The sequence below is a fragment of the Oenanthe melanoleuca genome, chromosome 11 (genome assembly GCF_029582105.1).
Source record: "Oenanthe melanoleuca isolate GR-GAL-2019-014 chromosome 11, OMel1.0, whole genome shotgun sequence".
In the NCBI taxonomy this organism is placed as follows: Eukaryota; Metazoa; Chordata; class Aves; order Passeriformes; family Muscicapidae; genus Oenanthe; species Oenanthe melanoleuca.
This window is the reverse complement of record NC_079345.1, coordinates 10,642,444-10,667,314: the sequence shown is the minus strand read 5'-3', so window position 1 is coordinate 10,667,314 and position 24,871 is coordinate 10,642,444. Positions and strand designations below refer to the sequence as shown.

General features: G+C 36.3%; 1 long non-coding RNA gene across 3 annotated transcripts; it reads right to left on the bottom strand.

Annotated features, from left to right (window-relative positions):
* Positions 1-732: 732 nt before the first annotated feature.
* LOC130257937 (uncharacterized) lies at positions 733-22,919 on the bottom strand. Of its 3 annotated transcripts, XR_008841411.1 has the most exons (5): positions 22,656-22,919; positions 19,985-20,046; positions 13,673-13,753; positions 13,401-13,556; positions 733-2,476 (listed from the first exon to the last, which is right to left on the bottom strand). It is a non-coding gene; the product is annotated as an uncharacterized LOC130257937 (long non-coding RNA). The 3 variants fall into 3 exon arrangements; XR_008841410.1 differs by lacking the exon at positions 19,985-20,046 and having other exon boundaries at positions 22,656-22,916; XR_008841409.1 differs by lacking the exons at positions 13,673-13,753; positions 19,985-20,046 and having other exon boundaries at positions 22,656-22,909.
* Between the last annotated feature and the right edge of the window lie 1,952 nt (positions 22,920-24,871).

Sequence of the window (24,871 nt, the reverse complement as noted above, 5' to 3'; positions counted from 1 at the left end):
AAGGGACCAGAGTGGGATCATCTGGTCCAGCCTCCCTGCTCAAGCAGAATTACCCAGGGCACAGGGCTGTGTCCAGAGAGCTGTGGAATATCCCCAGCGAGGGAGGCTCCACAGCCTCTGGCCAGTCTGTTCAGTGCTCGGGCACTGCACAGCACAGCACTCCTTGCTCATGGCCAGCTGGAACTTCTGAGCATCATTCCTGCCCTTCCTCTTGTGCCCTTGCTGGGCACCAGGAACAGATTCTGGTCCCGGCTCGGAGCCCTTGCCCAGTCAGGGCTGAGGGCTCCTCCCAGCCATCTCCTCTCAAAGGTGAACAGCTCCAGCCCCCTCACCTTGAGTGAGAGATGCTCCAGTCCCTTGATCGTCTTTGCTGGATGGACCTGCTCCAGGAGCATCATGTCTCTGGCACTGAGGAGCCCAGAATTGGACCCAGAGCTCCAGATGTGCCTCAGCAGGGCTGAGCAGAGGGGCAGGATCACCCCCTGCCTGACCTGCTGGCAATGCTCTTCCTAAAGCACCCCAGGATCCCACTGCCTTTACTGGCCACAAGAGTACACTTGCTGGCACATTTAACACCTAATTTTTAAATTAAAAATACCAGCTTCTGATACTGTTGCTGAGCAGGTACATACACACACACTGTAAATTTATATTAACAATACATACACACAGATATACATACAAAATATACCTTTAAAATCTGTTGAAGAAAAAGAGGAAAAAAGAATGAACCTCAGGAGTTAGTATTTATTTGTAGACTTCTTCTGAGCCCACTAGAACAATTACAAAAGTGCTATACCAAAACTGAAGTAATTTGTCAAGGTTTGGAAGGTGACAACAAAATCCATGCTATCTTGAGTATAAAGATTACAGAGAATTTTAAAAATCAATGCATGTAGGGTGGATTTATTTTTGTTCCTAAGCTATGAGCAAAAATACCATGCTAAGGTTATTGCTTTGTCTCAATTATTGTAACCTTCTCCTATCCCCATGTCCTGAAAATGCCACTTTAAAGTCTTCATTCAGTTAATAACGTTATTATTCTGGCTAAACTACTTTCTAAAACCCTTTGGCAATTTCCTGTTCTTCAGTGTTTCAAATGTAAGCTCTTTGCCCACACCACTGGAGTGCTGCACAACTTCCCTTTAGGCTCATAGCCTAAATTATCTGCCTTCCACTGCAAGTAGTCTTGTTACCTCCTTTTTTTCTTAACCTTTTTCCTGCTATCTATTTTCTTTTTCCTGCTCTTAATCTCTTCCCACCAACTCTCCTTTGAAGGTTGTGCATCCAGAATTTTTAATGTGGTTTCTTCCATCAGTGGGCTTTTCAGACCTAACCATTCCTCAAAATGCCTTTCCTGTATCAGGTGCCAACCTTGCAGAGGAATGAAAGGGGATAATGAAATTCTCACTTACATGCTTTGCAGATGTCATAGATCTTATCCTGCAAAATTCTGTGGCTTGAACAACATTTTTGTGTTGACTGTACATGTTCAGGATGTTGCAAAACTATATTACAATGGGAATAACATTTTGACCTTGGTATGAAGGATTGTGAGGAATACTTTATCAGGTCTTTGAACACAACATTGTTAATTCTCCAAACCCACCACAGTCCCAAGTTTCCTATTTTGCTAACTAGATTCTGAAAAGAAAAAAGCCTTTAAGAAAATAAATTTTCTTAAATGTTTTTTAGATTCCCTTCCTAGTCACACCAAATGTGAAATAATTCCACTTAACAAATATTTGTATTTTGACCAGTTTAAGAGATTAATCAGCCCTAGAATGTATTTTGTATATTATTTATCTCATGAAATATTTCTTTCACTATGGGTGGTGCCTGTAACAAACATTGTGTGATTAATGCATGTCTACATAAGATACCCTTTAGATACCCTTTTTAGATACCCTTTTTCCTACTTTTAGATAACTCTGTATCTGCTTCACCCAGAATTCTAAATACTGTAAGGAATTTTTCCACAATGTTCATACACCAAGCCCATACATACTCATAATCCAAGCCCCAAAATTGCCAAGCACCTTCCTGTGCCTTTGTGGAAGAAGGACAGGTGCTATGGCTGTATCACTGAAGGCATGGTCAATGTGATGGTTAATCGTTCAGTGTGGGAAGACTCTGGATACTTCTGAACGGACCAGAATTTTCCCCTTGTGGTGGCTGTGGTTTAGAGAAGAAATCTGAGCTAAAAAGAGACGAGGGAAGATAAAGTCTGTAATTATCTCGGGCTCGGCACCACTAGATGGTGTCCTGCAGCTGCTCTAGTCTCCCAGCGCAGTGCTCGGGCAGGTGCAGGACAGGAACACCTCCGCGGCAGGGACACAGCGTGTGCTGCGGGACGAACGAAGGACCCGGCTCTGCGCCCCTGCTCAACTCCCACTGACGTCCCCAGTGCTTCTGCAGGAGGCTGATAACCTACACCTTACTTGATAATTACTGATATTAACAGGACTTCTTCTTCCTGAAATGCAAAGGTGAAAGATGGTATTTAATTTTTTGTCAAAGCTAAAAAGAAGAATTACAAACATGGTTAAAACCTTGAACTTTTATTTTTTGCACTTTCAAGCACAATTCCTTTGTGATTTGTATACTACAAGAACGTTCTATCAGCACTTTATAAAGCAATCGAAGTAAAAATAAAAGCAGGCAAGTAAACAGTTTAAATTTTTGTTTCCTTTTTTACTTTGGTAAAAATGGTGTGTTGTTTCATAAAGAGATTGTAAAGATGAAAACTATTTCTACTAGTAGTGTTGATTCAAGATGATGTATTTATTATTCCTATTTTCTTTTTTTTTATTACAATGGAATTGCTAGAATGGATGCAGCTATAGCTGCACCAATATAAAAATGCTTTTGATTGCATATCTATTTTCCCTGAGGATGAGGTAAGATGGAACAGCAGTAACTGCATCATCAAAATTTGTCCTTTAGTTCTTAGGGTAGAATCACAGGACCTAGTGTTGGTCTCTGCTCAGTCAACAGGAAACTATTATAACAAGGACAAAATATCAAATTTATTTATTCCCCATAGAAAGCCTCCTATTTTCTTAGACTCACTTAATATAAAAAGCATACATTTGTGTATAATATTCAGACACTTCTGCATTTGCAGGCTGTCAGTGTGTTTCACAACACGAGATATTGACTGTATTAATGGTTCCTGACTAGCAAAGCTCCTATCAATGACTAATTAAAGATCAGATCACAGCCCTCAAACTACACTTCCTTCAACATGTCTCACACTCAGGAAAAAATACATTAAACATTTAAATCTGAATGTATTTTAGATTCCTTAATTTATGAACTAGAAACCTCAGTTCCTGTGAGTCCAACTGTGCAGAATTCAGAACCATGAAACTTATAAAACTGACTTGCTGTACTCTTTTATTCCTTTGTATTTGCTTTCCTAATAGCTCTTATTTGAATGGTGAGAATTACAGTTCTAAGATGAATTTGGGTTCTGCACAGTATGATTTTGAAAGTAATTTCCTATTATGAGGAGAGAAAGGACTAATTTATCACTATTTTTTAAGAAGTTGAACACTTGAGTCTGACTAGAGGCTTATAATGTCAGAATAAAACCCAAATTAAGACTTAGATCCCAATTGTACTGGTTTTGTAAGTGCTAGATAAAACATCCCAGGAAAGATAGGTGGGCGAGATGCACTCAATTTGTTATTCACACATTTTGAAAATATGATCCTTAGCTATCAAGATCATACAAATCCTGTTTGTAAATCCTAAAATGTAAAATTAATATTAAAACTACCTATCCATATGATATATTTGTAATAGAGACATTGTCAGGATAAAAGCCTCTATATTTAATTCCTACCTTTGAATGTCCACTGGTGAATTAAAATTCCTCCTTTTAGAATTTTCACAGCTGTTCATTGGTAACTTTTATAAGCTGTTATTCAGACAAACTAAACTTATAGCTCTAATTAATATTTCCTTATGAATAAGGGTGTTTTTTTTCCTCAATATCTTCCTTTCATGGAACATTTTGGATCATAATAACATAGAACAAACTTTTAAACAAAAATGTACGTAATCCCACACTCTCACGGATAACTAAGATTACAGAGTAATCAGAATGAATAATCTTTTTGAAAAATCAGTTTTGCAGAGAATAGTTATTAAAGTGCATCTGTATGAGACAACTTTGGCAAATCAGTGAACACAGTCCATGTAAACAAGCTTTGATCAGCAGTTTCCACAATATCATTATGAACTCCAGTGTTTGCTGTAATGGTATGATATGATGAGTGAAAGGCAGACAAAAACCAATTCATAATTTTCAGATGGAAAATCACAGTTAATTTGTTGACTGAAAAATAACTACATAATTTCAGAGATGATAAGACATAATAAAGTAGGCCTATTCTTTTCTCCACTCACACCTTGAGCCATATTTCTACACAAAAGTCACTTTCCTCCTTTCATCTTCTTATTGCTTTCCTGGTAAAGTGACATATTAAGCAGGTAGGTAAGTGGTTGGTAATCTTAAAAAGCTGAATATTTAAAAAACTTAGCAGATGACTGATCAAAGAGCTGAATATGAAGAGTAAAGACTGGGGAGAGAGGGTGAATATGCAAAGGAAGTTTTCACATTCAGTAGGGAACAGCTATGAACAGCTACCAAGAGTTGTAGCTCAGTTAATAAAGCTCCAAGCAGAGATGATGTTGAGCTTAAATAAAAGGTTGCCACTGAGCAGCATATTACAGCATATTCCAACCCCTCCATACCATCCTGTCTCTAGGGCTGCTCCACCCCTCGGTGATCCAGTCCCCGTTTCCAGCTGCCCTGCCATGCATCTAACCTTGGTGACCTCCGTATTCCAATGAAGGAAAAGCTTCTGAGAAAGACACTTTCTCTTCCTTCCATCTCTCCAAACAGAAAATGTAGCTGATGCTTCTGACTCAGAGTTTATAACTGGGAGCAGAGAAGTTATGTTGGCAAACATAAAGGGCTGAATGGAAACTCAGAAACACTCTTCTCCCTCACACACAGCCGTTTTGGTTTTTTTCCCCAGTTCTATATCCTCTATATGCATTTCTGGCTCAAACTAAACTATAAGTAGATATTATATATTTAGAAAATTGCATATAAAGAAAACATTTATTAGAGCTATACTGAGCACACAGGGAAAAAAGAAAGACCAGCAGCTGAGCATCTTCCCACAGGCTGCACACCTGGCACCTGGGGCAGATGTGCTAGGGTTATTCTTTCCTGGAAACAGGCAGATAGGAGCTGGTTATATCTCAGATTTGTTCTCAAATTTTTAGGCAACACAAGCTGTACACAAGCTGGGTAGTGCAGGAAAAGAGAGTAACATTTGGGTTCCACTGCAGATGGATCCCTTCAATGAGCAGGAGAGGAGCAAGAACACTGACTCAGAGAACTTGAAATGTTCTATCCAGTTATAGCTGAAGAACCTCAGAAAAATGAACACTGGTAGGTGGAAAATCAAATATTTGCTCAGTAGGAAGCAATTGCAAGTCAAATGATGTTGCTGTTGGCTTCTACTGCATCATAGCCAGGATAGAGGAACCTCAGTCTGCTTCCCAGTTTGGACTAGTCACAACCAGTTTGACTAGTCACAAATTAATGCTTAGGGACATTGCAGATCAAATTTTAAAAATCAACAAAATTCCTGTTAACTTCAACAAGATTTGAGATATTTCCTCTATGAATAAGAAATTAGCTTGACAAAAAATAATCTTAAATAGAACATCTCTGTCCCCATCTGTTTCAAGTGGTTTATTTTTCACTGGAATTTTGGTATCTTTTCTGTGCCATCTGCAACCTTTTCTTTGTAAATAAGTGTAATTTTGTATCTCCCATTCAGTTATATCTATTTCCTCGAAGTAATAATTTAATTCAATCTTATCTTCTATACATTTGTCAGTTACTAAATCCACAAGAGGTTGGGAGGTATAATTTTTCTTCCTTTTTAAGGGACACAAGTAATGTCTCTGCAGTTTTGAAATCTGGCTTGGCTGTTTGTGGTTTTATTACACAGCATTTCATTCTAAAAAGCAACAGTGTGAACTGAGATTAGATTTAAACTGAGTCTTTCCAAACATCATGAGAATTCTTCTGTCAAATAAAACTTTCATCTTAATTATCTCTAATAATTTCCACTTTGCAAACATAAGGTCCCTTAATGCCTTTGGAAAATGAAGATTATGAGAAAGAGACTATAAAAAGATAAACGTCTCATTTTGCAGAATTTTAAATACCTTCTTTCAGATAGTAAATCTAATGTTAATTAATACTAGGGTATAATATTAGATTTCTCTCTTTTATGAAAATCCTGGAGAGAATATTCCCTAGTGTAGTGTTTTCTGTGTTATTTTATATATTGGTTCAAATTTAAAGCCAAGAATATTGCTGAAAAATGTCAAGTAACTTATTCAATAGTCAAGCAAAGAACTACTGTCACAATTTAATTAATTTTTCATTATTTAATTATAGACTATGTCATTATAAATTAATTTTTATTTTCAATCCTTCTGAAATCCTGCTCACCAGAGTTTTGAACACAGGCATGTGGTTTGAGTATTTGACAGAATATAATTTCTGGACAGAAATTCCCAATTTTCTTTAATTTATGACAGCCTCAGTGTGTATGTCTGTGCATTCACAAGTCTGTGTATGTAAATGCTCAGAGTGCTAATTCAAACACACCAATACATTTCTTAAGTAATTGTGGCAGCTGCACACCAAACTAAGCACTGTATTCTTAGACAAACTAATATTATTTTTCCTACTGCAGTGTATAATTCAATATGCTAATTTGTCTGAAACTGAAATATCTCTACAAAAAATACAGGCAACATTTTTGTTTTATAACTGCTGCTACTTCCTGTTGTATATCACATAAGGATGCTCTTGGAAAGGAACATACAATGGCTTGTGTACAGAAAAGAGAACACGAGCCAACATCCAGACAATAGCAACACAGCAGCTGAACTTCCATGTGGGAAAACCATCACCCACACAATAGTCAGCATTTCTTCCTAACACTCATTACATTTATAAAGCCAAATCAGCCACCATGACAAAATAAACATATTTAAAATTAAGATATTTTTAATATTAGAGATTAGGAATGATCAAAACCCACCATGAAGACAGGAAAATTAAGCTCTCCTTTCTTCCTCTCTGAGTGTTTTTGTGATTAATCTGAAATAAGGATTTTTAGTTTTTTTCAAGGCAATCTTTAGGGCATGTTGTTGAAATTTTCTGTGGCTATAGTATGGCCTAAAATTAGCTAAGTAGATGTGCATTTTTTACCTCGCCCCACCAAAAAAAGAGAGAAACAACAAAAAATACCCAACACAAAACAAAACAACAACAAAAACAAAACCAAAAAACCCCACAAAGAAATCCCCAAACCCCAGAAACAAACAAACAACTCCCTCTACAGACATGTGTTAAGGCAAAATAAAGTTCTTTATGAACAGTAATGCAGACTAATGATTTGATCTCACTGTAAAATTGTTTCCTCACAAACAATGATAATAGATAATTTTCTATGTTTATCCCTTTATGTAAAAAGCTCTTGAAAGACATATGGCACCTCTGCATCCTTGAATTACAGAAAGGATGAGTTTGGAATGGTCCTCTGGAGATTGTCTGGCCCAATCCTCCTGCTCTGTAGCAGGGCCATCTGGAGCAGACTGCTCAGGACCACATCCAGCTGTGGTTTCAATATCTCCAAAGATGGAGAGATGCTAAAACCTTTCAGACCAACCTGTTCACTACTTGATCTCCTTCATAAGACCTCAAGCTTCATAACCTGTCTGCAGTGACCAGCTATTTGGGGCAGAACACAGTATGACAGCAAAGGTAAATATGGAAGAGGACAAGATGGGAAACTGTTTTCTAGAGAAAAAAAAAAAAAATATTGTGTAAACTGTAACAGCTATGCAGAGTGCTGGAAAGATCTTTAGTTGTCTCAAACTTAAGAGAAAAAACTGTCATCTCCCTTTCCTGCTCACTCGATCTCCAGCTATATGTTTAACTACCTGAAAGAAATGCAGGTGCTTTTACCATTTCCTTTGTTGAACATTTTGTTATTCAGGAAGGACAATCAGAGTCCTGAGTTAGAATAAATCTGTACTGCCATGTGGAATGCAAGATCATTCATGAAGCAGAAGCAGCCTAGGCAAGCTGTGTTGTGGCACCTGGCTGGAGTGTTCTGATACCCAGAGCCCACATGGCATGGCTGGGGTCTGAGCACACAGCCCAGCTGAGCTCCACTGCACACACTGGCAAATCTAGAATGTTTTATATCATGGGCTGGTAACAGACCTAATACATTTTTCCCTGAGAAATAATTTACAAGCATACTTGGGTAATAGAAATATTTAATCGTTCACAGTGGTCAATACTAATCAAGATATGTACCTAGAGGATGATCACAACTGCTTCACAGATATGCTCAAAAATGCAAACCAAATACTAAATGAAAAAATATAAATGCAGTCTTTTCTTATAATTAAAAAACCCCAATCAAATCAGAACTAAAAAAGCTCAATATTAGCTGATCATCACCACATCTATGCCTCCTTGTCCCCTGGAAAAGAGGTTAACTTTATACAAAACACTGCTTAGATAACTGATGTAATTACTTACCTGTGAGAAAAGAAGAGCCCTGTACACATAGAAAGCTGGTGGAGAGACCAGGGATATGTTAAGGGATCTATTAATTTTGCTAAACACTACTGAGAAAGAACTCAATTACAAGACAATAAAAAAAGAGCAAAAATTCTGGGAGATAAATATCTTTAATCTAGTGTGGAAAGCCATAACAAGAACCAATTTCAAATAAGACATTCAGTAAATATTTTAATAGTGAGAGTGATTAACCACTTTAGCTACTGAATGGAATTACATCTCTTGATTTCTACAAAGTGAGCATGGTAATCTCACAGTATAATACTTTTTAAAATCTTGCTACTTGGGTTCAGTATCACATTGACTGGATGAACTGTAATGGCTGACCAGAAAGGCTGGAGGTGACTTATTACCCTTTTTTGGGACTTCTGTGAATTAATGAGCTCCCCATGAACTGTCCCTATGTTAATATTGCACTCATCACTCTTTCTCTCTATATCTGAACACTATTAGATTGGGTTTATACAAATAAAAATGTATGCTCAAGGTCAACAGCTTTAAAGCATTAGCAGTTCCTCTGGCCTACCAACAGAGTCCCAGTTAAGCTCAATGAAGGACTTTGAATAAAAATAGGAAAGCTGAACATAGACATAGTTTCTCATATGGAATTTTAGCCTAGGTTTTAATTTTCTTTAAAAGAAACACTAAGCACTTGCTCTTTGGAATACATTTGAATATGAAGTACTTTAGGCTCCTAACGAGTGTGCCACTGAGTGGAATCACCCCAAAAGTATGGGCTGGTAATTATTATCACATGGCAGTGACTGATTTATTAACTGTGCAGTGAAGGAGCCAAGGTTTGTGTTACAGGGATAGATTCCTCATTTTTATTTCCACCATCCGTCATAGTAGAATCTACTGGAAAATGGAGTACAAATCATTCAGGAATTTACAGCAGTCAGTTGAGCTAGTTCTGTGCTATATCATTTCTGGAAGTGAATGCCTTTGTTTTGCACCTTAAGGGTTGCTCATATGCATAAATAGCCCCCCCTTTTCTCTTTCTGAATCACAGTGTCCAGCCAATACAAAAAAGATTATGAGGTATGAGAACTGCACATATCTCCACCACAGAACAATAACAAGATCTATACTTTGATTTCCTGGGAAATAAAAATTGTAGCTATACTTCCTGTCAGCCCATTCCTTTGAACGTGTTCTCTTCATAATTTGGATTTTGAATCAAGTTTAAATGGCAGTTAAAAATCGTATGTGGCAGTACACAATGAAATTTAGCTTGACAGCCTGGACATCAAAACTAAAAATAAATGACTTCACATCCAAATAATAAGTAATAACAATGTTAGCCTGCATAAGAATAGCAGGACTGGATTCAAATACAATATTAATTTTAGGGATATGAGTGACTAGGGAGAGACAGAGGCAAAGAAACAAATCCTTCATATAGCAATAGTCTCTTCTTATCCCCCAGGCAACTGGCTGCCTTTCACCTCGGCGGCGGAGCAATTATGTGGCATAATGACTGCAGTGCAAATAAGCAGAGAGATTTTATTAAACCAAATGAGCAAATCATCTGCGTATTATTGCGATTTGATTGACAGTGACAAGTGTCGAGCAGACACGGATGTGAATATGATAAAGAAGCTTGCAGGAAAGCTCTTGATAATGTTACTCTTGATAAAGTTGCTCTGCAAACCTCTCTAAGTAAATAAAGGGGAAAGAATATGATGCATATTAATTCGCATAGTTTGCAACCTGCCACAGGACTAGAGGAAAAGTTGCAATAGGTTCAGCACATGGCATTTCATATGAATTCTAAAATTGCATTTATGAGTCTCATAGACTTTACAATAATATATTAATATTAAAAGTAAAGGTCATTCCACATAACAGCTAAGCTGCCTGAGCTTCAACCTTTATATCAATAACAGACTCAGGCTGAGAGCATGAGGAGGAGGAGGAAAACAAGTGGAATGATCTGAATAAATGTAAAATGTTACTTAGAAAGATTGCTGCCTTTTGCTGGGATGTCCATTTACACGTTTGTACTTCTAGTGGACAATTAGGTTTCTGACAGGCCTGCCATCAGAATGATTAAATCAATACCTTTCTTATGGGAATGTGATTCATTGGCATGGGCCTTCAGGCCTCCAGGTAAGCCACTCTCACATTAATGACTGCCTTATGACATCATAGCTGCACACAGTCCAAAGTTTCACATCATTGCAGGCAGCGTGGAACTTTGGATAATTGCTTTTGGCACATGGAATGAATTAACCAAGGTGACTGGGAAGCTTTGACAGCAACACCCATGGAAGAAAAGCAGCAGGAATAAAATCTCCTGTACTGCAATGACACTAACATCATGAATAAATTTAGGCTTACAAGTTGAAATTGTTTTAGTGGATAAACCATGTGATAAATAGATCTTTTCCCTCCACTCCTTCATATTTTTTATTACTTCAAATTTGAATGTGAACAAGCCACAGCGTTATGCCACACTTCAGTGAACATTTTTTGCCATCAAGTACCATCAAGTTGAAGATTTCCACTCTTTGAAAAAGAATCATGACTGAGAGGAAATGTTCTTGTCATATGAAGTACACTGTAAAACGTGGAAAGGATTTTTGATTTATGTTGTAAGAGTGATTTGAATATCTATTTGGACATATTTCAAAGGGCTCAGCTTTGTAAGGTTCTGCATAGCCTGAGCTCATTCTTGTGCTGTGCTTTAACAGTGCAAGTAAACTTCTGCATTCAAGAGCTGACATGCTCAGAATAACTGTAGCCTGATGAAAAAAAAACTTAAAGTCTCTATAACTTACTTATATTTTCCAGGATGTGAGCCCTCCAACTCTAGTGAGCTTCCAAGGGGTATATGAACTTAGGAAAAAAAAAAAAAAAAAAAAGGAAGAATATAATAAAATATTAAGTATCCATTTCCTCTAGTATTTGTTATAATTTGTTATATAATCCATATGTTATAATAAAAAATTACTTAAATGCTATAATTTATTGCTTAAAATCATCATATGACCTTATTTCTACAAAAAGGAACTAATCAGTAAAACAAGTTACTCTACCAACCTAGTCCAGTTATTAAAAATTATTTAGTAACTTTTTTGTTCATATGAAAATGAATCAAATTTCATACAGTTGATGGATTTTCACTAGTTGAAGTAAAATGTAAAAAAGGATATATATGATAGACAGACAGACAGATAGATAGATAGATAGATAGATAGATAGATAGATAGATAGATAGATGGATACTATCTACACACCAGGAAAAAACTGTCAGCATAATAATTTTCTATGCTTTAACATTGTTATTTCTGAGTTTGAGGCTAGTTTAATACTTTGAATATAATTTTTTACTTTTTTTTCTTTTTCATAAATATGTTTAAGAAATATTACAACCAAACAATTTCAGGGTGCCCAATATTCAAATTAGTATCCAGCTGGATGTACTCTGGTATTTAAATACAAAAGTAAATACTCTGGTTACCACATTTGAATCATCCTCAAAACCTAATCCCTGGTATGCAGCATTTTTTACCACAAAGCAGTTAAACAAGTATCTCAACAAGTTTATTAAAGTCTAAACCATTTCATCCTAAAACTAAACTTTTCCTATAGAACAAAATCTGAGAATTTACAATTAAATTAATTTTTAGAGTCTGAATTTTATATATGAAGTAAAGTATTTGATATTTAAACTAAATATTAATTACATAAAACAATTTCAGGGTTTATCCTAAATCACTTGTGAGCCTTCTGGTATAAATTATAGTCATATTACTGCTGTCACTTGCAAAATAGTGCATGTTATGTTGTAAAATGCAAAATTTCTTTTAAGAGAAAAAGATCTTTAAAGAGACAATTTATAACCTAATGCCATTAGAAACAAAAATATTAATCATGTATTCAAAGTTAACTGACACAGTGATGTTTGCTGAAACTACAGAGAGTGGATTTGAGGACACTGTTAATTTTTGTTCATTTTACTGGGATGTTGCTAATTGCATGCCAAAACATTACTTAAAGTTATTATAGAATATTAAAGCATGGAAATTTATTAAAACATCATATTAATATGTTCTCCTGTTGCCACCATAGTGTGGAGAGATATTAAGCTGGAGTACGAAAGAGTTTCAAGGCTTTACCAATCATTGCAAAAAAACAAATTAGTATAAAATAGAAGGCTTTTGTATTTACATTTATCTCTTCCATCACACTTCAAATAGAACCCCTTTTGTTCAGAGTAGTGAAGCACCTTCCATTTTTAGTGCATGGCTGGATCTGCACATGGCCCTCCTGGTTATCAGGCATCTTTAAGATTGTCAGTGGAATGCTGGGTGTGCACTTCTTCCATTGAAGATTTAAGTAATGCACACACAGCTCCCTCATTTTTCTGAAAATTTAGAAAGGGAAAGTTCCCAAAGTTTTTACAGTTAGAAAAGTAGGACCAAGAGGATGATTGAATTCTATGTAAGCCTTATTTCTTTGTAAAAATATTATGATCCCCTGAAAAAAAAAAAAAAAGAAAAGAAAAGGAGAGTATCTGGGATTACAGTGAAAAGCTGAACATTTTGCAGAAGGCAACACTTGCAGAAGGCAATCTGTTCACTGTGAGAAAACAATTCAATTTTTTTTCAAAAAATCATATGTCTGTAAATTCTGTGCAGAATGAGTATGGATAGGCAAGTGGATAAATTAAGCAAAACCAGACATTAACCTTTTCATGACTCCTGGGCTGTTGAAAAAGTTGACTCGCTTTGCAAGGCTGCTTTTAGGGGTATGCAAATATCAGGTAGTCCTTTGGGAATACAGTCTTCATTCCTTGCTTTTGTGGAGCCAGGATTGATTCTCAAGTGTAGTAAGGGTGATTATACTGCAAGGAAAGAAAAGAAAAGAAAAAAACTCAATCAAACAAAGAGAAGACAAATTTTAGACCATAATCTGAGATAGTCACATCCTTGAAGTGTGCAGCCAGTAGCATTCACTGACCTGACTTTCCTTGTGTCATTACAATCTCATCCATCTTACTATTTTAGCACAAAATGTAGCAGGAACAAAAATTTTCCAGGACTGGAAAAGAAATGTTTACAAAGCTGAAATATGAATAAGAAGAACATTTTACATTCATTTTCTAAAATTATTTCCTCAGTTATTTTCAGGGATCCTTTGAGGCAGATAACTAGATGTTATAATAATCACTATCATAATATTTCCCTAAAATAAACTTCAAACCAGAATGCAACCTATGCAATGTTTAAATAGTCATGCCAAGCCTAATTAACTTTTTATTAAATATCAAACACATCTTCTAATGATCCCTTTTTTCTGAAGAATTAAATTGATTTTTCTCAAGAAGTAATGATGAGTAGACAATTACCTTAAGAAAACACTAACATTAGTGTTATTTTTCAGACTTACTATTCCCACAATCAGTTAGGAAGTATTTATGTACATATTGAAGAGTAGGCATGTGCTAAGAGCAATTTCAAATATCTACTCTTCCAGAAAACTTGCAAGATATGAGGAATTGAGGACTAAATCAAAATGTTGCTGGCTGTACATTTCTATAATCTAATTCATGGCTCTAGAGATAAAAAGCCCAGAACCCTGCACATCTCAGCAAATGTACAGCAGAAGCCAGCCACGACTTGCCAATGTAACTGGCCCCAGATCCCTAATATTTTATTTAGGAAAAACCTTTCATTGTTCTGGAGTTCTTACAAAGCTTCTTGAGCAATTCCAAGCAATCAGTGCACTAATACTGGCCTTTGCTATTTGCCAGGCTTTACTGGCCTACTGTGCTAGGCTGCTTCCAAAATAACTTAATTTTAATTAAAAAGTCTGAAAGAAAGTGTAGAGAGAAAAGAAATACTAAATTGTTGTTAGAGAAAGCTACATGTTGAACTGGAGCTGGCCACTAAACCCTGGCCTAGTTCAGCTTCTCTGGTAATATCAAAGCAGGGCAGCATATGACAGAGTTCTCAAGTAGATGGGAAAACTCAGCTACTGTTATGTAGATAAAATAATTAGATACCAAAGTCATTTTTGAATGGCCTTTCTTACCATGCAGGCTGAGGCTGTTCTCACTCACAGTTTGTGGACTAATCTTGGTCACAAGAAGATGGAAATATAAATACATTTCAAGTCATTTATGCATCATACTATCCAAGCTTAGGATCACATGCTATCAGTCATAATCTGCATTATTATGACAGTCTGTCACCTTGCTGTATTCATTGTGAGAACTAAGAATTATGTCTATAATAACAAAAAAATTGCCATTGAAAAAATAACATAGGAGCATTCAAACCAAATCTTCCACTGCACTTCAGAAATAATGAAATATTAGGCAGAGGAGGGACTGACACAAATCCCTCTGTGGGGAGGATCACAGTCTTTGTTAAGGTAGGCAACAATTTAGAATTAAAATAAAAACACTAAACAAAAGCCAGTTAAATTACAGTTTAGGCAAGTAGTGTTCATCTGTTTTGTGAACTGTAGCTCCACCTCAGCTCCAGAGAGTTCAGTAATATCTCTAATGATGATAAGTCATGATTAGTTTCTGTTTTACATGAAAAACTGGAGAAAAAAGGGGAGTTGTGCCAGGGGTTCCCTGTTAGCTCAGGGGCAAAGTGCTGCTGCCTCCTGGGTATCCCTTGTTGCCTGACATGAGCTGTGAGCTGCCCAGGGGGGTGGCAGGGCTGCAGGCAGGGCACAGCCAGCCCAGCCTGGCATGCAACAGAGCTCACAGACCACTGGGAGAGCAAATCCAACTGCAGGACATCCTGCACAACACCCAGCAGCTTGTGCAGCTAAAGGCAGTCACAAAACAGACCACCAGATTGTTTCTCAATGCTTTCATCCATCCCCATTAAAATAAACACCTTGAATGTAAGAATAAAGAAAACCCCCTCAACCATAACCAAATACATTAGTCACTCTCCTAGAACCTATCATTTATTTTAGTACATTCTGTGATACTGGCACTACTGAACTTTAATAGGCATGAGATTTTTCTATATTATTTTTGAAAAGAAAATGCAAGGTTATTACACAGAACTTTTGATTAAATAGGAAAGCTAAGAACTCAACTGCACAAAATATAATCCACAACTGCCTCTTTTAAAATTAAATAGCAAATTTTTGGGGAAAAAACCCAGAGGAACAAAGGGATAAATACATGGCTCAAAGTTTCATTAAAGAGTACACAGAGTCCTAGAATGGACACTCATTACCAGTATTCTACCTCCAGGAAAAAAAAAAAAGGGGGGGGGACGGTGGGGATATTCTGATATAGGAGAAATCAGAATAATTGTGTCTGAATCTCAGCATTGCCCTTGTATGCATTTGGTACACAGGTAGGATCCATGCTGTGTCTCTCAGGCACAGTCACACTCCCAGCTCCAGCCAATAAACTCCTTCACAAATTGCCCAGTTTGTGGGATGACAACTTGGACAAGTAAATCCTGTTTAGATAATTCCATGCCAACATATTACACTCGTGTTCTGTACCAACCCCTCCTAACTATTACCAGTAATTTCTCAAAAGAACTGAAGTAGGTGGTTGACAATAACAGCAAAAGGGTGTTGAATTTTTTTTTCTTCCTTTAATTCAAACCCTCAGAAGGAGGAAAACATGCCTACAAACCAATGAACATGCAAGTCTACCAAGCCCAGCATGTGCTTAGCCAGTGGATGCATTTCTGTTGCTCAGGGTGGCACCAGAAGTTACATGTTGTATTTTTCATCCTCTGCACTGGTAATTTCTTAGTCATTTACCTCCTCAATAATAATGTTTAGCTGAGTAAAATAATGCTTTAGGCTTTAAGTCTTAAAGGCTCTTCCCCCTTTGCCCCCCTCAGTAGGATGACTGATTTCAGCCCTTTAGAAAAATAAGCTTACTTATGAGACATTAGTGGCATTATTGCCTCCTTTAATATTCGTGACAGTCTCCAGCAAATGTATCACAAGTTGGCATTTATTAGTGCTAGGCACAAGTAAGGGGCATGTTATTTGATTTGAATAACAGCTTGGAGCTACAGTTTGAGTCCAGAAATATATTAGTCAGAAACAATCTCATTTAATAACACAGAAACTAATAAAAGAAAAGTATTCCAACTGATTCAAAATTGAATTTATGAATATTGCTTAGCAGGATTAATGATCAAAAACTGAACCTGTTTGTCATGTTATAACAGACTTTTCGATTTAAATGCAAAACTAGAAGTCAATGACTCCAATGGATTGTATATTGCTTTGAAGAAAACCAGTTCATTTTACACATAAGCTTTGAAATTGGCAATAAACTTTAATTACAGGGTCAGATAATCAAATTATAATCAAATAGCCTCACATAAAATCTGTGTTTGAAATTAATGAGATACAATTCTACTAGTCTGTAATATTGTACCTCTGAAACTTACTAAAAGACATTTCATTTTCATTTAAAAGTCACCTTAAGGACTTTTCCCTCAATTTCTTCTGCATAGCTCAATTTTATTTGGAAATGTCTCATTTTCAGACCACACATTTCTAAAGATTTTTGCATATGGAAAAATCATTTGTTGCTCCACAGATTTTTTTTTTTATTGATAGTAAGAATTTTAATATTGCAATATTAGAAATCCTTCAAGTAGATGCATATTTATGCATTTTTAGAGAAAGCCACAGTTCGGATAATAAAGCTGTATAGTTGTTCAAATGCACATACTTATTAAAATTTTCATTTAGGATGAAATTTTTGATGACTGATCTTAACTTGCAAGTGCAAACATATATGCTAATGTACACTACTGCATAATCTAATTCTTTCTGGGTATACAACCACGATAATTTCTCCCTGCATCTCTTACCTTATTTGGAAGAAGAAATATATCTTATATTTAAAGCAAAAGATACAAAGAATAAATCCAAACCCACTCTGGCTTTCTTAAAGATTTGCTGCTGTGTGGCTTCAGGCAAGTCATATTATATTTTATAGCTAAGCTTTCTCATGAAAAATGGCAGTATCAGCTTAATACAGCTTCAGTGCAACTTCACTGGTCTTATCATGGGACCTTATTAATTGTACAGTGATTATCAAAATGAATATGCAAAATTGTTGGATAGTTAATGTCAGACCTCATTAAACATGCAACTGTAAAAGTACAGAAAAAGTCAAATACTTCTAAAGCTATTATTCTACTCAATGACAATACAAGTACTTGAGAGAGCACAATGTAATTTTTAAAAAACTATGCCTTGTACTGAAGTACAATTGCAAAGTTTTACTACTAAGGAAAACATTTTTACTTTGAAAAATCGAGTTATTCCAAGTTAAAAAATAACAATTGCCAAAAATAACTACTTAGTACAACTAGTCATCTGCTTAGATGTACTACAACAATGAAAACTAGATCCTTGCACAGGAAAACCAGCACTTAGTAAATTTGGACATGAACTTACATAAGAGTAGTTACCACATCTCACTTAGGCCCCAGTGGGGCACTGTAGTCTGATTACCTCCATTTGCCAAGAACTAAGACCATCCACACACCTTCTCAGTGCAGAGCAGCATCTCTTCCTGTGTTCAGGTCCTAAAACTCAATATTGACTTTTTCTGGAATACACGAATCTCTAGAAAGTTAAGGGAACATTACAACCACCCCTGTTGATTTGTTCCATGTAAAAATGAACCAAATCTCTTTTGTATCACAACAGTAATTTTTAAGAAATTGTCACAAAATTGTTAATATCACTGATTATTACAGGTCATACTGTGGATATTAGTACTCAGTAGATAGTGAGATAGGGCAGGAGCTTTAGTCATTCATTGTTCAGCCTTGTCTGTCCCAGATTATGCTAGAGAACATGCATCATATTTTGGATAGTTTTAAAAACCCTGAAGCAGTGGGGATTCCCTAACACCATGTGTGAAGTTAACCTACAATTTTACCCATCTCACCATTACCAAGTTCCTTGTTTTTCATAAGTGTGATCTTCTTTCTGTAACTCTTTATTATTAAAACCAGAACTTATTTCTGTTTGCTAATAAGCATGGTTGAAAATGTACACATTTTACATGGTATCTCTATCTGCCATGGACATAAATGGCTTGTGGCTTCAGCCATTGTAAACCTCTGTCTCCTTTATTTTCTGCATATGCATTTAACCAGAAGATATCAATTACAGTCAAACTTCTGTCTGTAATACGCTTGACTGAAAAGAAGGGAGAAGTATATAAGAATGCTAAAATTATGCTTCCACTCTGGCATCAATATAAATTCAAAGTAACAATATCAAGCTCAAATAGGCAACTACTTTAATTCTGGTTGACATCTCCACATCATAACACTTTTGCCCTGCAATGTTTTAAAGCTGTGTGTGTTTCCCCATCTCTTTCAGTTTCCAAGTGTTTTATTTCCTTGCAGAGGACAAAAGCCAATAATGCAAGTAACAGCTTATCTAGTAAACATCTAAACTGCAGCAACTCAAATTGAACTTGACAGGTTAGCAATTCTAGACAACAGGTCATGAGAAGAAATGAAAGAAGAGACAAAGTCAAGGACTGGCCTTGCTCATGAGACTTTTATGAATCCATTTATACAGCAGCACTTTCCTGGATGCTTTGCAGAATGGAGAGAAAGTCCAGTCAGACACTTTACAGCCAAGGCCTTAAACATCTTCAGATGGATGGTTTGCACTCTGATAGTGGCAATGTAGGCTGTTTTGGATCATGCTGGTTAAAGGGGGAATTCTGATGGTGATTAGAATTAGCAAGATACCTCAAGGAAAAAAAAAATCCTACTTTTTCAACTCCAGCCTCTCAATTTTCAGCAAGCAGTAAAATTAACTAATTTAGTGGCATAGTTTAGCATTAGCATCACAGTTACCATAAGCTAAATATTAGCAACAGTTTATGGTACATAGACTATGCAAAGAAATAAAGCTGAAGGAGAAAGTATTTGTGAAGGCCTCATAGTGATCAGATGAAACTGCAGCTCTCTGCAGTGACTGTCACACACTGTAAGAATAACCTGGAGGTTACAGGCAACTCTGTTTGCCAGTTGAAGAACACCAACTTGGTCATTTTATACATTTCTTTAGCTTCAAAGTTTTGAGGTTTTTTTCACGTTTTCTGACTTTTACAGGAAAACACGTTTTGGATAGGAATTTAAATTCTTTCTCTATGAACACAATTCCAAGTTGTTACTATTGGACATACTATTGCCCCCTTTTTTTAACCTCAGTTTTGAAAAAAAAAAAAAAAAACCAACCTAAAAACCCCACTAAAACCACTCCAACAATGAGAAGTTTACTAACCTCCATTTGATTCCATTTGAAAAGAAACAGATGCTGAAATCAGGTGTTTTTTTCCTTTAATCCTGTATTTATAAAGAATGTTTAACAGTTTTGAACAGATGGAAATTGTTTCTTTGCTTCTTGCTTCAAAGTCTTTCTTAGTCAGCACATCATACAATCATTATATTGAGGCAATTTTACTGAAATCCTTGTTATCACATCATCTATTCCTTATGAACAACTCCTAATAAAGTCTGTAGACTCAAGGTATCCCATCCATTACTTCTTATATGTGTGTATCAGTATTTTATTGGACTCCTCAAAGGAGTTCTGCTTTTTTTTTCTCCTCGGATTGTCAAGTCATGCTTGGAAGCATTACACAGAGTACAGCTAAGAGTCCTTATCTGCTGGAATGCTTTAATTCTTGCAGAAATAAATATGATTTTTATCTGCAGGTTTTATACATAAAACAAATTATTTTCTTTCCTTTTTAGGACCTTCATCCATGAGAACAGCATTTTTTCAGGTCACTACCAAACACTGCGTGAAAGCCCTTGAGGTTACAAAGGTTATGTCTAAGCTCTCTAGATTTCCTCTCTCTAGCAAATTATTCTACTGAAAAGATGGTCCTTCAGGGTTTGGTTAAATTCCTGACCTGAGTAATTTTGCAAACAATCTGTCTTTCTCTACAGACTAGACAGTTTTCTGGACTGTCTTTCACTTCAGCCCAAGTGCAGCCATCCTCACCTTGCTTTCTTATGGGCTATTTAGTGAAAATGTCCAGAGTTGCAAGGCTGTGAGAACCTCTCCCAGGTCCAAACATAATGTGGAAAATGCCAAAGCTCCTGCAGTCCAACAACTTAAAAATCGTGTTCTCTCTTTGCGTCTCCCAAATTAACTACAGTCTGATGTTACAGATACCCATCACTGGAGAGGTCTAACCAGCATAATTAAAGTGAGCCACACTCAGAGGGGCCACGTCTTGTTCATGTTTCTGTGTGTCCTGTGATCTGGCATTCCAACCCTGTTCACCTGCACAAGAGTGCTCTAGACTCCTTATCAGCAACTGGTTTTCATCTCCTGTAGAATACTTCATATCTCACATTAAGCTTTTATTGTTACAGCTCAAAAAGTTACTTTTCCAAGTGAACAGTTTAACAACTGCTTCTTCATAAGCAGCAAAAATTTAAACATCCTACTTCCAGTTTCAGCAACTCCTGGGTCTAAAATAGAAAAGTTTTGTTTTTTTTTTAAATATCAAGATCACTCATTCTTGTCTATTGAAGTACTTGCAACTAGCATTCCAAATCCTACATGAATGCAAAAGTAGCATTGCCATGATTATGCTTCAGCTTGTGGCAGCATGGTAGATTTGCAACTGCCTGGCAAGTTTCCCTGAGAATACCTGAATCTACAGAACCATTGAATGAGAGGCATGGTCTACCCTGATCATAAATTTGCAGTGAAGAAAATATTCCTTAGCCATAGTCACGAGATAGTGTTGCAGAGATTTTGCTTTGGAAAACTCCTACCCCCACGTGTCCTCCCCCTGACCTCCCACCCTGGTAGTAAGTGAGCAATATCTCAACCCTTTGTGCTCCTGTGTCAACACTACCCCCAAACTGTAAGTGTTAGCAGCTGTGCACAATATGAAAGGGGGCTTGAAACACACAGCCTAAAACAGGAGCAATCACAAGAGCCTCTTTGACTCTCAAAATGCTAAATCACACACTGCTGATCACTGCAATGGTTTCCTTTCTGTACCCAACTTATGCAGTGGTTTTGCTGTTCTGGCCAACCTACAAATGAACTTTTTGTAATAGGAGGCCTAAAAACTCTGAGCATATGTGAGCATCCAAAGAGTTGGCAAGTTTTGAGCAGCCTTAGCTTTCCTTTCTTTGTGAAGGTTTCTCTTTGCTGATTGTAAGCTTGAAACAATTTATTAGTTTTAAAATCTATCCACATTTCTTCATATTTAACTTTAAATTCATAGTGCAATATTACTGTGTTGATAAATGTATTGGTTTCTGCTCATCAAAATTTTCCATGATTCAAAATGTATTTTTGGTAGGCTGGGGAAAAAAAAAAAAAAAAGAGTGCAACAATGTTCTATAAGCCTGTAAAATGTGGTGACACTTAGCAAAAACACAATAACAAAAAGGCATCACTTTAAATGACCAGAGACCAGTCCTTCTCTGCAAGCAGGCTCTTTCTTGTCTTCCACCTTTTATTCTATTTACAGTCATCTCTTTTATAATCCACTCCAGATAAGCAGGAGAAAGCTGCCACAGTGTTAAGGGTATTATCTGCTCATTAACAAAAAAACCAAACAAAAACCCAACAGAAAACCCCTTTAAAATAGTTTAACTGAACTCCCTATAGTTCACCAAACATCCAATACTTCAAGATTTTTCTTCAGTTGAACTGTGGTGCTTTTTATGCCTCACTGAGTTGCAAACATTTCCCTTCCCCTCACTGGAAAATGCTAACTGAGAAACAACTATTTCTCCCATATTTTCAAACTGCCATTAGCATGGTCTTGTTGATTTAGAGCACTAGTCCTGATTTTTAACAGAATAGTTTCTTTAATAAATTTTCAGATCCTCATTTAAGGGGGAAGCACTGCAATGAAATTAGTCTAGAGAAATATTTTTGTGCCAACACCCATCACCCTTTTCTTTACGGCACTTACCTATTGCAGTAGCTGCTAGAGCTGCTTGTTAACATTTAGCAGTTCTTTCTTTCTTTTGTATTTCCTCCTTGTCACAAGCAGTCAGGAAACAGACACACATCCATTCTGGCTTCACATCCCCTAGAAAATTAGCAAATATTAGTTCTGACACACAGGTTCCCAGGGGGTTCCATCACCTGCTCCACATGATCTTTGGGTATTCTCTTGCTGGGCAGAGAATGCAGTAAATAGGGAGGTTGTGCACCTTGAGGTACTGGCAGCAAGGACTGAAATTTGCCCTCAGTAGACAGCTATTGCTGAGACCTTTGCAACTGCTTGGAGAACTGCTGCAAAGAGATGTTGAGAAAGAATTCACTTCGTGTGAGCTTTATTTTAGACTAAATCTGAGAACTGCATTTTTTTATGTGCTATTAAAAAAAAAAAAGTTATTAACCAATGAAAAAAACCCTAAATTATCTTTTGTTTATCCATTATTTCAGTTACTTAGTCTTCCAATTGGAAAGTTTGGTGTTAACCTTTGTTACTACACAGTCCCATTTTTTAACAACACTCCTTTGGATTTTTAAACATGCTTGGTCATGCTCAAGCAAATGCCTTTTTTAGCTACTATTATGAAGTTGTAGCTAAACTGTCATTAGTACAGATTAATTTTATATAAAAAATGTAGGAGTGGTCTTTGTACCTTGAATCCTTGTCCCACCCACTTCATGTATGTATTTGCTTAAGTGTGAGACTTCCAGTAAATTATGTCAAAGCTTTGTATTGTCCCATATTTAGCCCTTTTTATTGCTGTTTTTGATATTTAAATATTTTTCCAGATAAACTGCCTCCTTTTATTTGTTGCACAAGTGAAGAACAAGATTTGGGTATTTTTGTTTGCTTGTTTTCACTTATATAAGATTAATTATTTAATAGATTAACATAGAGACATAGAAACAACAAAACACTCTTGCACTTACATATTGCTCGGCTTCCACCTTCCTGTGGCTGTCTTCAATTCTGCTTGATTGTTTCAAAAAAATGGAAGACCTAAGTCAAATTCCAATTCATATGTTGACAGCAAAATGTACCAAATATAAGAGAACTATTTCAGTCCTTTAGTTATAGTGCCATAACTGTTTCTAAATGTTATTGGAAATAGAGGCTGAGGATTACATCCAATCTATTTTAACTCAAGGTCAATAGTGGCTTAAAATCAAAAGGATACAAGAGGTCCCTTAAATACATTTAGATTGTCAGTACTGGAATGGTGCTCATCATCTGAGGAATGATGTTCTTGAAGAGCCTCTCAAACTGAAATAGTGAGGAGGCAAAAATCCTAACTATTTTAGAAATGGAATGTGTGAGTGGGATTATATGATGACATTCTCTGTGCCTGTTAACCTTTTGATAATAAAATTACTTGAAATTTAAGCCAACCCTACCAGAATACTGGCATATATAGTCAATGTAACCTTGCCTGCTTCTTTACTGGAAATAATTAGAGATCAGATACTTTAACTGTGGCTGCAAAGCAGCCTGAAGTATGCTGACCCAAATAAAATAGAGTTTATTATGGTAAACATGGTGTATCAGTGCCCCAGAAGCTGATTGCTACCATCCATAATAAGATTTGCTTCCTCATGACTGTAGGTGGAGCCCTAACATAAGTAAATACTCTCTTGGCAATACAAGTTTGGAATTTCATAGAATATATTGAGGCTTTTCAGCATTTTTATTTATTGAGATTTTAATTTTCAGAACAAACAATGTGAGGGGCCCACTGTTTTTCTGGTTTCTCAATATGCCAAACTGATTCAGCTCTCCTCAAAAATCCAGGAAGAAAGAAAAGCAGTTGTTCAACTTTTATTCTGTCCTGCAATTATCACCTAATCTAACCTTCTCTAACAATTTCTCTGCTTAAGGGCACCTCTAGGGTTGTCAGACCAGCTGAATTCATTTAGAAAATGAAATCCAAACCTGGCTAGTCTTATTCATCTCCTGCACCCATTATTCCTTTTATAATTTTATGCCACTGTACTAAAACGCAAGGCAACAGCACATTTTGTGGATTTTATTGTATTACATATAAAACATACTGCTGAAATATGACTGTAAGCTTCTTGGTGAAGAAGGAGGGGCCTCAGCACCATCTGACTGAAAGATGTTAGATAAAAGAAGAGCTATTTTTAGGAGTAAAATATGTCTACAGTTATTACTGTGGCTAACAATACAGG